Here is a 17,335-nt window from a genome sequence, read left to right as displayed (position 1 = left end):
GCTAGGGTGATAGGGAATAGATGTACGTGGTTACTGAATGTTGTTCGGAGTCCCGGATGAGATCCCGGACGTCACGAGGAGTTCCGAAATGGTCCGGAGGTAAAGATTTATATATGGGAAGTCATCATACGGTCACCGGAATAATTCGGGGGTTACCGGTATTGTACCGGGACCACCGGAGGGGTTCCGGGGGTCCACCGGGAGGGTCCACCTGCCTCGGAGGGCCCTATGGGCTGTATGTGGAGAGGGACCAGCCCCTTAGTGGGTTGGGCACCTCCCCCCTAGGGCCCATGCGCCTAGGGTTTGGGGGAACCCTAAAGGGGGGGCGCCCCCCTTGCCTTTGGGGGCAAGGCAACCCCCCTTGGCTGCCGCCCCCTCCTCAGATTGGATCTGAGGGGGCCGGCCCCCCTCTCCCTTGCCCCTATATATATGTGGGGGGTGGGAGGGCAGCCGCACCCAAGTTCTGGCATAGCCCTCCCCCTCTCCCAAATTCTCCTCTTCTCCCGTGGTGCTTGGCGAAGCCCTGCAGGATTGCCACGGTCCTCCTTCACCACCATACCGTCGTGCTTCTACTGGATGGAGTCTTCCCCAACCTCTCCTTCTCCCCTTGCTGGATCAAGGCGTAGGAGACGTCACCGGGCTGTACGTGTGTTGAACACGGGGGTGCCGTCCGTTCGGCACTAGGATCATCGGTGATTTGGATCACGACGAGTACGACTCCATCAACCCCGTTCACTTGAACGCTTCCTCTTAGCGATCTACAAGGGTATGTAGATGCACTCTCCTTCCCCTCATTGCTAGATTACTCCATAGATTGATCTTGGTGATGCATAGAAAATTTTGAATTTCTGCTATGTTCCCCAACACCACGACAGTTGGCGCCCACCGTGGGGCCAACGTACGGTGGATTTGAGTTCTTGAAGGGCAACTTCGAGGGGCTCAAGGGATACGCTGTGGGCCGGATGACCAAGAGTCGTCGCGGCAAGCTCTACATCAACGATGAAGGCTGGGGCCCCAAGGCCGGCTCAATTGAGTACGGGTACCGGGTCCCCTTCGGCGGAATTCACGTCTTCATCGGCCGGATCGGCGAGTCAAGCCCTGAGCCGGACGTCCACACCAACCTCGTTGAAATGGCTCAGCGCGCGAGGGCCACCCGTGTTTAATCTTTCGTGAAGCATGCCTTCGTAGGCTGCGTCCACGGCGGTGAATACTCTAAAGGATTGGTGGAGGGCGGTGAGACGGCCGTCTGTTCTGACAGTACATCATCAATGGACGAGACGGACTCTTTGTACCAGCTGCAGGATGGCATGCTCGGGGGCTGTTCCGATGACAGCAGTATTCCGGACCCCCTTGAGCCGCTGAATTGGGATGGAGTCTTCATGGAAGGAACATAGCCCGGGCAGAACTCCACAGCAGCAGCGACAATAGCTACTGGGTTGGCCGCAGCCGGGTCAGGAGACCCCGCGCGCCCCCCGGCTCAGATTCTAATGGACCTCATGGATAAACTGACGACTCTGTCGACTGCTGTGGTAGAGCTGACAGATAAAGCCCAGCATGACACAGAGGTGGCATGTGTACGTGAACAGATGGTACAGGATAAAGAAAATCTGGCAGCAGAGGAGGTCAGGATGGCAGCGGAGCGGGCGGCTTTGGACATTCGTCCTCAACAGCTTCAAGCAGAGACTTTCCGGCTCTCGGTGGATCTGAACGTGTCAAACGAGGTCATGAGAAGAAGGCATCATAAAACTCAGTCACGTCTATGTAACACCCTCGATGCGACTATAGCTCCCACGTGTCGAGGCACGACTTAGAGACATAATCGCATTAAAGGCATATGTCGCAAGTTAGGCAATCTTCACAACATCCCATGTAGTATGAATAATAAAGGGGAGAACATAGTTGGCTTACACTCGCCACGTCAATCAAGAACATAAATAACATTACATCATCCAAAACACTCATGGCCCGACTACGGTGCCAAAATAGAAGAGAACCCAACATGCGACACGGTCCCAATCACCCCCAACTGGGCACCACTACTGATCATCGGGAAAGGAAACGTAGTAACGCTGAGAGTCCTCGTCGAACTCCCACTTGAGCTCGTACTCGTCACTTGGAGCGGATTCACCTGGACCTGCATCTGGAGTTATAGTAATCTGTGAGTCACAGGGACTCAGCAATCTCGCACCCTCGCGATCAAGACTATTTAAGCTTATAGGAATGGTAAGGCAAATATATGTGGAGCTGCAGCAAGCGACTAGGAAGTATGGTGGCTAACTTATACGCAAAAGAGAGCGAGAAGAGGAGGCAAAGCGCGAGCGTGAAAAACTAGAGGAACAACCTGCGCAAACATTACTCCAACACCGTTTCCACTTCTCGGACTCCGCCGAGAAGAGGCCATCACGGTAACACACTCAGTTGATTCATTTTAATTAAATTAAGGTTCAATTTATCTACAACCAGACATTAACAAATTCCCATCTGCCCATAACTGCGGGCACGACTTTTGAAAGTTCAATCCCTGCAGGGGAGTCCCAACTTAGCCCATGACAAGCTCTGACGGTCAATGAAGGAATAGACCTCCTCCCAAGACGTTCCGATCAGACTCGGTATCTCGGTAACTCAAGACACTTCGACAGGTTAAAACAAGACCAGCAACACCGCCCGAATGTGCCGTCAAATCCCGATAGGAGCTGCACATATCTCTTTCTCAGGGCACACTCAGATGAGCAAGACGACGGGTAGGCCAGCCCAGAGTTGCCCCTGGTAGCCCCGGACATCGCTCAGTTGGACCAACACTTAGAGGAGCACTGGCCCGGGGGGGGGTTAAAATAAGATGACCCTTGAGTCTGCAGAACCCAAGGGAAAGAAAAGGCTAGGTGGCGAATGGTAAAACCAATGTTGGGCATTGCTGGAAAAGCTTTAATCAAGGCGAACTATCAAGGGGTTCCCATTATAACCCAACCGCGTAAGGAACGCAAAATCCGGGAACATAACACCGATATGACGGAAACTAGGGCGGCAAGAGTGGAACAAAACACTAGGCGAGAGGCCGAGCCTTCCACCCTTTACCAAGTATATAGATGCATTAAGATAACATAGCAAAATAATGATATCCCAACAAGTAAATAAATGTTCCAACAAGGAACGGCCTCCAATCTTCACCTGCAACTAGCAACGCTATAAGAGGGGCTGAGCAAAGCGGTAACATAGCCAATCAATGGTTTGCTAGGACAAGGTGGGTTAGAGGTTTGACATGGCAATTGGTAGGCTGACAAGCAAATGGTAGGCATCGTAGCATTGTCATAGCAAAAGAGCGAGCAAACTAGCATAGCAAAGATAGTAGTGATTTCGAGGGTATGATCATCTTGCCTGCACAGTTGTCAGAGTTGACTGGATCCTCAAAAGCAAACTCAACGGGCTCCTCGGTAGCGAACTCGTCTCCCGGCTCTACCCAAACAAGACAAACAAGCAACAAGGAAATGCATGGTATGCTATGCGGGATGCGATGCGGGATGCAAAATGCAAGATGTGACAGGAAATGCATGAACCTGGCCTAAACTTGGAATTCCAAGGATGCCACTTGAAAGAAGAGATGAAATCTCTTGAAAACGATATAAAGAACGCCGGAATCGGAGTTACGGTTTGGAAATGGCAAGCGTTTTAAGATGACACCGGTCTGCGATTTACAGCAAGTAGGCATCTAAATGCAATAAAATGAACATGCTACAGCCACCAAGCATGACAACAAAATACATGGCAGGGATGCACACAAGATGCTTAACAAAAGACTAGCACTGAGCCACATCCAATTCATCCATTATGAGGTTCAAACAAGCATGGCAAAAACGCAAATGCAAAACAGATTTCAGACTTAGTGAAATTAACACTAGTCTGAAATTTCAGATCATGAAGCCCTCTTCGGAGCAGCAAAACAACATGATACAGGACCTGAAAATGACAAAGAAAGACATGGCATGGAGCTACTCAACAATCTTAACAAAAGTCCCTAAGTGACCTGGGGCCAAAAGGGATCACAAAATATACTAACGGGCACACGAACATAGCTAAAACACAATCAGTTTTCAGACTTAGTGAAAACTGAGACATGCTGAAATATAACTCACGAAGGCATATAAATGAGCTCGATGCACTCCCTACGGTGCAATTCATGGCAAGGAAAGCTTACATCCATTAAGAAGGCACAAAATTCCAGCTATACATGGCAAGAACAATGGCATAGCATGCACGGATCAACTACAATAGCATTGGCAAAATCGCAAACGAGTTGACGATCTGCCCATATTCACAACGAAGCAAAAGTAGAGCTCGATTGACTCAAGCTAGGGTGCTCCATAATTGCAAACAAAGACATGGATGGATAGATCATAACAAGATTAACAAAACTCCTTTACTGATCATCCTCAAAAGAGGCACGGATCACTAGGAAACAAGCTGAACATATGGCATCATGAACTAAATAATCCCAGACTTAGTGAAAACTATAGTGAAAACTACTAAGTCCCTGAAAACAGATTTACCGGGTGCCTCACTTTGCAAGCTTGCACAAGTCACCACACACATCCTAAAAATGCATGGGTTGCACCTCTGGAAAGATAACAAGATTCTTAACAAAACATATGAAGGACTCACAGGCATAGCATGCACACAATAATCATGGCAAAAATGACAAAAGTCTAAGATGAACTAGCAGATCTGACAATTAACTCACGAAGCCCTCTTCTAACAGCATTTTGGGCATCAAGATGAACTCAAATGAAAATGATGCAATGGAATGAAATGATGTACTCGTCGAGGCGAACATTTTGATATACTATATGCCCAAATCGGAGCTACGGATGCAATGTTACGGCCGGTCAAAGTAGGCATAAAAATATTGGGAGGAGAGGGAAAAGTCAACCGAGATTCCAGATCTGGATCCAGAACACTGTAGCAGTACTGTTCACGCGCGCGAAAATTGAGGATCGCCGGGGTTGAAGACGACGGCGGCCGGAGTTGGAGGGGTCGCCGGACTTGGCGAGGCACGCCGGCCGGTGAGGGAGGAGGCGGCGAGGGGCGGCAACCGGGGCGGCGGCGCTTGGACGCGGTCGGGCGGCGGCTGGGCGCGGCGAGGTGGTGCGGTGGCACGGTCGCCGGAGCGGCGAGGTGGCGCGACTCACCGGCGGAGGCGGCGGCCGGCGAGAGGAGAGGAGGCAGCGCTTGGGCGGCTCGCGGGAGACGGCAGGCGCGGGGAGGCGCGGCCCGGATCGGCGGCGGGGAGGGCCCGGTGCGGGCCGAGCGGGCCGGCGGCGGGGCACGGTGGATAGGGCCACGTGGCGCCCTCCTACTGGCGCGGGGCGGCGGCGCGGTTCGTCCGGCCGGCTTTGGACATGTCCGGCGCGGCGCGAGGAGAAAATTAGGGTTAGGGGGGAGAGGAGACCCGGGATTTCGGAGGAGGGACTATTTATAGGCATAAGTGGAGCTAGGAGAGTCCAAATGAGGTGCGGTTTTCGGCCACGCGATCGTGATCGAACGCTCTAGGACATGGAGCAGAGTTTGGTGGGTTTTTGGGCCAAATTGAAGGGGTGTTGGGCTGCAACACACATGAGGCCTTTTCGGTCCCTCGGTTAACCGTTGGAGTACCAAACGAAGTCCAATTGATACGAAACTTGACAGGCGGTCTACCGGTAGTAAACCAAGGCCGCTTGGCAAGTCTCGGTCCAATCCGGAAATGTTTAATCCCCACACACGAAAGAAAGCTAGAAATGACCACCGGAGGAGAACGAAGCGCCAGAATGCAAAACGGACAACGGGGAAAATGCTCGAATGCATGAGATGAACACGTATGCAAATGCAATGCACATGATGACATGATATTAGATCCATGACAACGAAAACAACACACGGAGACGAAGACCCGAACCCGAGAAATAAATATAACTTAACCCCGGAAACGGCAAGAGTTGGGTTACAAATTGGGAAAGTTATATCTGGGGCGTTACAGTCTACCTCTGACACTCGATCCTAGGAACCTTTTTCATACACCCGGAGCTGGGGGAAGCAACCCGCCAGAGGCAAACCGGATCACGACACCCGGCGCGCCGGTCCAACCGCGCACCATGGAACCACCTCGTGTACATACCGCTCCACCTCATTATGTACCAACGCCACCGGGTCACTTCTCCAATCCTTTGGAAAACCTCATTGCAGCATCGGCTCGTTTGGCAGCTCTTCCAATGGAAGGTGACTCGCCGGCGGCGATCGAAACGCGAAGGGTGAGAGAACTTCTTCAAACAGCTCTGGCACAGCAAGATGCGTACTCCTACAGCCGAGACAGGATCCATTCAACTCCTCGCCCGAGCCGGAGCCCAAGATACAATAGGCATATGGATTCAGCCGACATGTCAAGCAATGCTCAACGCCGCAACCGGCCACACAAGTATGAGCCGGTGCAGGCTGGAGCCCTTAACTTGGCGGATCAGGAGAGGATCCGACAAGAGGCGGAGCGAGCGGTTCAACTGGCAACAGAGCAGGCGGCTCATCGGACCTTTCTGGCTTATCTAGCAACCTCGGTTGAGGCAGGTGTGGCCACAAGAACCGGAGGTGTCCCTTGCCTGGTGCCGGCCATACGTAATGAGCGTTTTCCAAAAGACTTAAAGGGGCCTCATAAGGTGCCTAATTACACGGCCGACTTGCAGCTTGGGGCTTGGATTAAGAGTTATGAGATGGCTATGGAGTTGTTGGAGATCAGCGACGCAACAATGGCTAAGTATTTCACTATGGTGGTGTATGGAACAGCTCATACTTGGTTGAAGGGGTTGCCACCCAATTATATCGGCTCATGGGCGGAATTGAAGGCCTGGTTCATCCAGAACTTCAAAGACACATGTAAGCAGCCTATGTCGATTGTGGACTTGACTAATTGTAAGAAAGAGGATGGTGAATCTACAACCCATTGGGTGCGCCGGGTCAAGGAGATAATACATTCGTCTGATAAGATGGATGCCGGCTCAGCAGTCTTGATATTGGAGAAAAACTGCCGTTTTGAACCTCTGAAGCAGAAGTTGGGGCGGCTCAAACGTGACTGCAATGACATGGGCCAGTTGATGGCGGCTCTCGTCAAGTATGCTGATTCTTATAGTACCAAAGACCCGGTGTCGACGAAGAAAAGACAGCGAAGGGAAAGAAGAACGGCAATGGCAAGGGTCACCAGCATATGCCGTCAAATCAAGGAGGTAATAAATGTAAGGCTGGTGAGTTTGTCGCTAACACCAATGCACAGGGCGGGAATCAACGGTGCAAGGGCAGGCAACCCCCTCGGTCGGGCGGGTCAGGTCCCACCCTTGAGCAACTATTGAATGAGCCTTGTCCAAGACAGGCACCCGGGAGAAGCCAGCCACCCACTTGTGGAAAGATTGTATGATCATGAAGGCGTTTAAAAATTCAAACGTGTTTGATGGAGGTCATGGCCCGGGCGCCGGTTCAGGTGGAGGAGGATTTCACAGTCAGGGCCATCCTACTAACCAAGGAGGATATAATCCACAACCCGGCCAAGGTAATCAGTAGCAACAGTCCGGATATCAGAGCAACCCAAAATAGCTGAATAGTGGGCAATACCATGTGTTCACCACTAGTTTATGTAAGAGGGACCAGAAGCTTCACAAGAGGGCTGTCAATGCCGTTGGGCCGACGATTCCACGTTACTTACGTTGGTCAGAGCAGCCTATTGTGTGGAGCAGAGAGGATCACCCACCCCGGGTTGATAATCCGGGTCACTTGGCCTTGGTAGTGGCGCTTCAGGTTGTTGGACATAAATTCACTAAGGTACTCATGGATGGAGGCAACGGCATGAACATCCTCTACCATGAGACGTTCCGCCGGATGGGGTTGACTGATAAGAGTCTTAAGCAATCCAACACTGTGTTTCACGGTGTGGTACCTGGCAAGTCGACATACCCAGTTGGTAAGATTGAACTGGAAGTAGCCTTTGGGGATGAGTATGACTCCAGAGCAGAAAAATTAACCTTTGAGGTAGTTAAGATCAATAGTCCATATCATGCTCTGTTTGGACGGCCGGCTTATGCCAAGTTCATGGCTCGGCCGTGTTATCTGTATTTGCAGCTCAAGATGCCGGGTTATAAGGGCACCATTATAGTACATGGAAGCCGGAAAATAGCCTTGGAGTGTGAAGAAGGTGATGATGCCTATGCTGAGTCTGTTTGTGCTACAGAGGAGTTAAAGTTTTATAAGGATCATGTTGACCCGGCAGACATGACGTCTTTAAAGAAACCAATGACGGAGCATGAGCCGGTCTTGAAGTTCAAATCAGCTGATGACACCAAGATGGTTGACTTTGTGCCTGGCGACTCATCCAAGCAGTTCATCATCAGTGTAAACTTGGATCCGAAATAGGAAAGTGCGCTCATCGAGTTCATCCGTGAGAACCGGGACATCTTTGCATGGAAACCTTCTGACATGCCGGGTGTCCCGAGGGAACTCGCTGAGCACACTCTCAATATTGATCCAAAGTTTAAACCTGTTAGACAGTTTCTCCGACGGTTCAATGAAGAAAGGCGCAGGGCCATTGGAGAAGAGGTGGCCCAGCTCTTGGCGGCCGGGTTCATTATGGAGGTGTTTCACCCAGAGTGGTTAGCCAACCGGTGCTTGTACTAAAAAATAATGGCACCTGGTGTATGTGTGTGGATTACACCGATTTAAACAAGGCTTGTCCGTCTGACCCTTTTGCCCTCCCCCGTATTGATTAGATCATCGATGCTACGGCGGGTTGCGCAAGTTTGAGTTTCTTGGATGCTTATTCAGGTTATCATCAGATCAAGATGGCAGTCAAGGATCAGGAGAAGACAACTTTTATCACTCCTTTTGGAGCTTTATGCTATGTGTCTATGCCTTTTGGGCTTAAGAGTGCCCAGGCGACTTACCAATGATGTGTGTAGAATTGTCTTCACGATCAGATTGGGCGTAATGTTCATGCTTATGTGGATGACATAGTGGTAAAACCCAGGAAAGAGGAAACCTTGGTCGCAGATCTGAAAGAGACCTTCGATAACCTCCGGGTCTACAAAATGATGCTTAACCCGGCTAAGTGCGTTTTTGGAGTCCCAGCCGACAAGCTCTTGGGTTTTTTGGTGTCCAACCTTGGTACTGAAGCTAACCCGGAGAAAATTAAAGCAATCACATCCCTGGCCAGACCAACATGTATCAATGACGTTCAACGGCTGGCGGGTCGAGTTGCTGCTTTGAGCTGGTTCATAAGCCGGTTAGGGGAGAAGGCGATGCCTTTGTATCATATGATGAAGAAAACGGATGATTTTGTTTGGAGTGATGCTACAAACTCTGCTTTTGAGGATCTGAAGACACAACTTGGAGAGTCGCCGGTTCTTGCTGCTCCAGTTGAGAAAGAGCCGCTGTTGTTATACGTAGCCGCCAACTCATGAGCTGTTAGTGTGGCGATTGTGGTGGAGTGCAAGGAGGTTGGCAAGGAGCATCCGGTTCAACGGCCGGTTTACTACGTCAGTGAGGTGTTAATTGAATACAAACAATGATATCCATTGGCAGAAGCTCGTATATGGGGTGTTCATGGCGAGCCAGAAGCTTAAACATTATTTCAGGGTCACCCAATCACCGTGGTTAGTTCTGCTCCTTTGGGAGACATCATTCAAAATAGAGAAGCCACTGGACGAGTCGCCAAGTGGTCCATTGAGCTTGGGTCTCATGGGTTGAAGTATGTACCACGTACTGCGATCAAGTCTCAAGCACTGGTTGATTTTATTAATGACTGGACAGAGATTCAGATGCCGGAAGAGAAACCAGACAACACATATTGGACTATTCACTTTGATGGATCCATACAACTGGAAGGCTCGGGGGTTGGAGTTGTTTTAACCTCCCCTCGAGGTGACAAATTTTGTTATGTGTTGCGGCTGATGTTTCCGTGCACTAACAACGCAGCGGAATATGAAGCCTTGCTCCATGGTCTTCGAGTGGCCAAAGAGATGAGCCTGAGCCGGGTCCGGTGTCTTGGCGACTCAGATTTAGTGGCTCAACAAGTCTCAGGTAAGTGGGATTCCAAAGATCCTCTCATGGCGGCTTATCGCCGTGAACTTGATGTTGTTGCAGGGCATTTTAAAGGTTATCAGGTGGAGCAGGAAGAATGAAGCGGCTGATGCTTTAAGCCGGTTGGGATCTCAGCATAAGCCGGTGCCACCTAACACCTTTTTGGATGTTTTGCATAACCCGTCTGTCAAGTTACCCACAGAAGAAGATCTAGTTGTTCCTGACCCGGAGCGTAGTTGGTGACGGCTCTTCATGTCATCCTAGATTGGACGGTGCCGTTCTTGGCTTACATGACCCGGGGAGAGTTGCCAGCGGATGAGACCCTGGCTTGACAGATAACCCGGCGGTCTAAGTCAATGACGATTTCTGATGGAGAACTATACCATCGTAGCATCTCTGGAGCGTTTCAGCGGTGTGTTTCCCATGAAGAAGGCCAAGAAATACTTCGTGAGATCCATGAAGGTGATTGTGGTCATCACACCGGGTCAAAATCTCTAGTGGCCAAGGCTTTCCGTCACGGTTTTTACTGGTTGACGGCTCACGCTGCTGCAGAGGATCTGGTCAGCAGATGTGATGGATGTCAAAAATTCACACAGTGGGCGCATGTGCCGGCTCAAGAGCTCCGGATGATTCCAATCACTTGGCCGTTTGCGGTCTGGGGGCTTGACATGGTTGGACCTTTCAAAAGGTCTAAAGATAAAAAGACACATCTTTTAGTGGCAGTTGATAAATTCACAAAGTGGGTTGAGGCAGAGCCGGTGAGTAAGTGTGATGCAGCTACGACAGTTCAGTTCATGAAAAAGGTGATCTTCCATTTTGGTTTTCCACACAGCATCATCACTGACAATGGCACTAATCTATCCCAAGGGGCTATGGAGGAGTTTTGTCAACGTGAGCATATTCGGCTTGATGTTTCTTCTATAGCTCATCCTCAATCCAATGGTCAAGCTGAGAGAGCAAATCGGGAATTTTTAAAAGATCTCAAACCTCGGCTTATGGTTCCCTTGCAGCGAACACCGACTTGTTGGGTAGAGGAATTACCCTCGGTGTTGTGGAGTATCAACACCACACCTAACAGGTCTACAGGTTACACACCTTTCTTCATGGTGTATGGAGCAGAAGCAGTGTTGCCTAGTGACATCCTCATGACTCGCCCCATGTGGCGGCTTATGTTGAAGCTAATAATGAACAAGCCAGACAGGATGCACTTGACTTGTTAGATGAGGAAAGAGACTTAGCAGCGGCTTCAACAATTTATCAACAGGACCTGCGCTATTATCACAGCCGCCGGGTTAAGTCCAGGACTTTTCAGGAAGATGACCTGGTGCTCTGGCTCATCCAGGATCTGTCAGATGCACACAAGTTATCCCCACATTGGGAAGGACCCTTTGTGGTCAGCAAGACTTTAAACAACGGGTCATATTACCTCATTGACGTTCGAGAGCAAAAAAGACTCACGTAAGTCGGAAGAGGAGACCCGCCGGCCGTGGAACATTGCTCAACTTCGGCCATACTACACCTGAGCCACCGGCTCTCATCATGTACATACTTTAACATTGTATATACCATGATAAGTAATAAAGCAGAACCATCGGTCTCTTTTCTTTTCAAAGATTACGCATCTTTGTTATTTCTTATTTTCAAATGACTATTAAGGAGCTGATCGTATTTGAATCAAGTCTAACCTTTTTTTGGCCCGGCTTATGAGCGTATTTGAATCTAGCTGCAACTGTCATGGTCACTTGGGGCTTCCTGTTCAAACATAGGTCGTATTCGAACCAAAGAGAACATAGCTGTCGTAACCCTCTTGATTGGCTCAAGGCCAAACTCACTAGGGGGCTTCTTGATCGTATCTGAATCATAGCTTAACCTCTTTTGGGTCCGACTTGGATCGTATTCGAATCAGGGTCGTTAAAAACCTCTCAAGGTCATTTGGGGGCTTCCTGTTCAAACATAGGTCGTATTCGAACCAAAGAGAACATAGCTGTCGGTACCCTCTTGATCGGCGCAACGCCAAAGCCACTGGGGGATATATGGTCGTATTCAAACCTTAGCTTAACCCCTTTGGTCCGGTTTACTGATCGTATTCGAATCAGAAACCCCCAACCTTCAAATACAAGGTTAAATCGTATTTATTACCTGTTATTTGCCTTTTAGTTCTTTGTTGTCCCAATTTCACAAATAATTAGCATGGTCTTTTTCGCCGGCTGGACTATTTGACAACAAAGCCACCAAGGTATGATGATCATTAAGTATTCAGAAGCATTGACTTCTCAAAAAGATTGAGTTATCAACTTCATTACCTGGGTTATTTAAACCGGTGGTCTAAAGATCAAAGGTACAAGTATGACTATTGTTTACAAGCAATTGCCTGCTGTATTAATCAAAGGGTTATTTTCAGCCTTGTTCTCTTTTTATGTCTGCTTCTGTTTTCTACTATGGTAGACATATTGGCTATAAGCCGGGGTGTTCTAACCCGTTCGGTACTAAGCCGCCAAGCCAGTTTTTTCTTTTGTGTCTACAGGAACAGAGCTGAAGTATTGCAGGAACAATCATAGATATGATGCATATATTGCCATCAGGAAATATAGAATCACACACAGTGTTTTATGCACGATGGCATAGGCAAGGCATTCAGTGTTTTCACAGCTAATCTATTACAAGGCTTTTTATAAGCCGATGAAGATGGTTATTACTCCTCCCTCGCCGGTTCACCGCCCTCTGCTAGTTGGAAGCTGGGTTTTGACCAGTCAAAACCGTTCACGGTGACGAATTCTGCTTCTTCGTCAATCAGGCCGGCCGGGTAAACTTCCGGAACAAATGTCTTTTCACGAACAGGCGGAATTAAATCTGTCACCTTGTACGAGGGAGTTGCCATCTTCTTATTTTCAACATCAAAACCCGGCTGATACTTGTTGATATTGGTCCTACGACTAAGTCCTTTGGCTAGGACATCTGCCGTGACAATTCCATGACAGGTCGGACCCACCAGCTATATCTTCGCACGCAAGGAAGTGCCTCCTTATTACGCACAAAAAATGAATACTCGCCCTGCTAGCTGGGACCCAACATAGTGGGAGGCTGACATGTGGGCCTACTAAGTTGACGGGGATGGAGGCCTTTGTCAACTTAGTCAATATGAACGATTCTAGCTCCAGTGACCGTACGATGTCCATCCAACGGCCATAGTGCTTCTTCAACCTCTGGTCTTCTTGCTCCATCCGCCCAAAGCAGCGCCGGTCGTGCCGCCTGCTCCTGCCTCCCGTGGCCGGCTGTGCTACCACGGAGGCCTCATCTCCCCCTACTACTCCCACTGTTGGCCAGGCCCTGCGGCGACGGCAGGCTCATACCGTAGCTGAACCCTTGAACCCTCGTACTCCTCTCTGAGTGGGCATGCGCTGTCGCGTCTTCCCTGGCTCCGCTTTGTCCCCTTCCTAGGCCTCGCCATCGTCCACCGCCTTGGTGCTCTCGGCGCGGCGTGGTCAATGTGGTCAACGACCAACTTCCATTGGAAGAGTACTGTATGTGGAGGGGCTCACAACTAGGTCCACAGTCGCAGCAAGGAAGTGCCTCCATATTACGTGGAAAATAATGCTTCCTCCACCTGACAGTAGGGACCGATCGGACGGGCCACCGTATTTCATGAAAAAACGTTCCCCCTGACTGCTGGGACCCACCAGCTACATCTTCGCACGCAAGGAAGTACGTCCATATTACGGGCAAAACTAAATGATTCGCCCCCTGACTGTTGGGACCCACCAGCTACATCTTCGCACGCAAGGAAGTTCCTGATAGTCGGGAGCCACCTGATTGAAGCGTACGTAGCATTGTCATTCTGGTTGAGAACGCATACGTACATACTGGTCGATGTAGAGCCGCGCACATGTTGTAGTAGAGACGTGCATGTGTCGTAGTAGAGGCACGCACGTAGCATGTACATGTACGTACATCGGCCAGGGTGCAAGAAAGAAAATACGACCATGTATGTACATACGGGCGGGGTCTCGAACACCTACTCACGCATACGTATGGCCAGGGCTCGTGTACATGGCTGGGTCGGAACAGATAAACTGCATCGGCGTCGTGTTCATGGGGAGGCAACGGAATGCGTCGTGTTCATCGCGAGGCAACGGAACGCGTGCTGTTTGTCGGGAGCCAACCGGCTTGGACGGAACAGCCGATGGAAACGAGGCCTGACATACCGCAGAACGGAGGGAACGGCCTTGTGTTCAATCGACCACGGTTAAAATGGGATCATGTTCATTGGGAGGGGTCTGGCGTACCACAAAACGGAGGAAACGAACCTCCTACGGTCGAACCAGGGTCCTGTTGATCGAGATGGGTGTGGCGTACCGCAAAACGGAGGAAACGAACTTGTGTTGGAGCGCTACAGTCGAAACGGGGGTCCTGTTCATCAGGAGGGGTGTGGTGTACCACAAAACGGGACTCCACGGGATACTGTTCGTCTCCACCATTGACTGCCTCCACAGGCTACTGTTCATCCACCGTCGACCTCCACCAGCCTGCACCTGCGACTGTTCATCCAGCCTCCACCGCGCGCTCCTCCATCGGCTACTGTTCAACCAGCCCTCTCCACGGGGTCCTGTTCAACCACCCCCTCCATGGGCTACTATTCATCCAGCCCTCCACCAGCTATTGTTCAACCAGCCCTCCACCGGCTACTGTTCATCCAGCCCTCCACGGGGTCCTGTTCATCCACCGGCTCGATAGATCGGGGTACTGTTCATCCAGCGCCAACGGCCTTTACTACCACGGGGTCCTGTTCATCCAACCCCCACCAGGAATTGTTCATCCAACCCCCCCCCACACTCACTTTTTCATCCAGAGGCAGCATCGATCGGCTTCAGTTAGGAGCAGTAGTGAAGGAATCACTCGGGTTTAGTTAACAGGAAGGGATCGATCGATCGCTCGGGTTCAGTAACGCGTAGCCTCCAATGCAATCGCTCGGGTTCAGTTAGATCCCAACGCCTCACTTGGGTTCAGTTAGAGCCCAATGCCTCGCAGACACGCGCGTACGTACGAGAGAAACACACATCCCTTGACCCCCTACCACCCACCATAACCGAGAACTCCCCCATATTTCCCCCTCCCTCGCTTCTACCATGGTTTTTTCCGTCATGGATGGCCAAAGAATGTCATGCAACTGTGTCTCCGGCCCGCCCAGGACGAAATGCCCATTTTCTATCATGATTTTTTGTCATAGAAGTAGGACCCCACCACATCTATGATGATACCGGGTTTTGTCACAATTATCGTCATAGAAGTGTCATAAGTATGATAGAATTTTTTTTCGTTCGGCCCAAAATAACACGGATGTATCTTTTTTGTAGTGAGAACCACCAGATCCAATCTAGAGACCATCACGGAGGGGTTCACCACTTACAACGGTGCCTCTCCGATGATGTGTGGGTAGTTCTTTGTAGGCCTTCGGGTCCATAGTTAGTAGCTAGATGACTTCATCTCTCTCTCGTTTGATTCTCAATACAATGGTCTATTGGAGATCCATATGATGTAACTCTTTTGCGGTGTGTTTGTTGGGATCCGATGAACTTTGAGTTTATGATTAGATCTATCTCTTTTTATCCATGAAAGTTATTTGAGTTTCTTTGATCTCGTATATGCATGATTGCTTATAGCCTCGTATCTCTTCTCCGATATTTGGTTTTTGTTTGGCCAACTTGATGTATTTATCTTGCAATGGGAAAAGGTGCTTTGTAGTGGGTTCGATCTTATAGTGCTTGATCCTAGTGACAGAAGGGGATACGACACGTATGTATCGTTGCTACTAAGGATAAAACGATGGTGTCTATTTCTACATAAATAGATCTTGTCTACATCATGTCATCGTTCTTATTGCATTACTCTGTTTCTCCATGAACTTAATACACTAGATGCATACTGGATAGTGGTCGATGTGTGGAGTAATAGTAGTAGATGCAGTCAGGAGTCAGTCTACTAATCTTGGACGTGATGCCTATGTAATGATCATTGCCTGGATACCATATGCATCATGATTATTTGAAGTTCTATCAATTTCCCAATAGTAATTTGTTTACCCACCATTTTCTATTTTTCTCGAGAGAAGCCACTAGTGAAACCTACGCCCCCCGGGTCTCTTTCCCATATTATTTGCCTTTGTGGTCTATTTTATTTGTCTTTTATTTTCAGATCTATTAAACAAAAATACAAAAATACCTTGCTGGAATTTATTTTATTTGGCGTTCAATCTATAAATATTTACAACTCTCTCACGTGTGTCTGCCAATTTGTGGCACCATTACCCGAAAGGGATTGACAACCCCTTTAACACATCGGGTTGCGAGTGTTTGTTTTTTGTGTGAAATTGTTGTTTACGTAGTGTTGCTTGGTTTGCCTACTAGTTTGATACCTTGGTTTCATCACTGAGGGAGATACCTACCGTCACTGTGCTGCATCATCCCTTCCTCTTTATGGAAATACCGACGTAGCTTCAAGTCGCATCAAAAGGAATTTCTGGCGCCGTTGCCGGGGAGGATCATCTAAATCTACAAGGTTCCTAATCACAAATCTCATCTCCTTGCACTTTACATTATTTGCCATTTGCCTCTCGTTTTCCTCTCCCCCACTTCACAAAAATTTGCCATTTTATTCGCCTTCTTTTTCGTTCGCCGTTTTCTTGCCAGATTTGTTTCTGTGTGTGTTCTTGTTTGCGTAGTCATCATGCCTCAAAGAAAATATTATGATGTTCCTTACCCCAATATTTTACTTGAAATTGAGAAAATTACTAAGGAATATATGACTACACAATTTGAGCATAATAAGTGTTTTACCGAAGAACTCAAAGAGCACTCTGTTGTGCTAGATGCTATAACAAAACAACTTGATAATATTAGTAGAGAAGTTTGCAATCTCCAACCTAAGTATGCTTTTGCTGAAATTTTGCTAGGAAAATATCCAATGCACAAGCTACCCTAGTAAATCAAATGGCCGCTAAACCAATCTCGCTAGAACATAAAAATGAAGATCTTAAAATGATTGGTGTTTTTTCTATTGATTCCTTGTTTAGTAAAATTAAGATTGATGAAAATGGGATTGGATAAGAGTCAATTTTAGCTAGAAGGCGTCCCGGTAATTCGGAGGGTGAAAATCTTGTTGAGAAAATTGATAAAAGTGGGTTTGAAGAGGTCAAAACTTAAACTAGTGATGTACCCACTCTTTTGGATTACAAAGACTTTAATTATGACAGTTGCTCTTTGATTGA

This window comes from Triticum urartu, chromosome 6 (assembly GCF_003073215.2).
Source record: "Triticum urartu cultivar G1812 chromosome 6, Tu2.1, whole genome shotgun sequence".
In the NCBI taxonomy this organism is placed as follows: Eukaryota; Viridiplantae; Streptophyta; class Magnoliopsida; order Poales; family Poaceae; genus Triticum; species Triticum urartu.
This window is presented reverse-complemented; position numbering follows the sequence as displayed.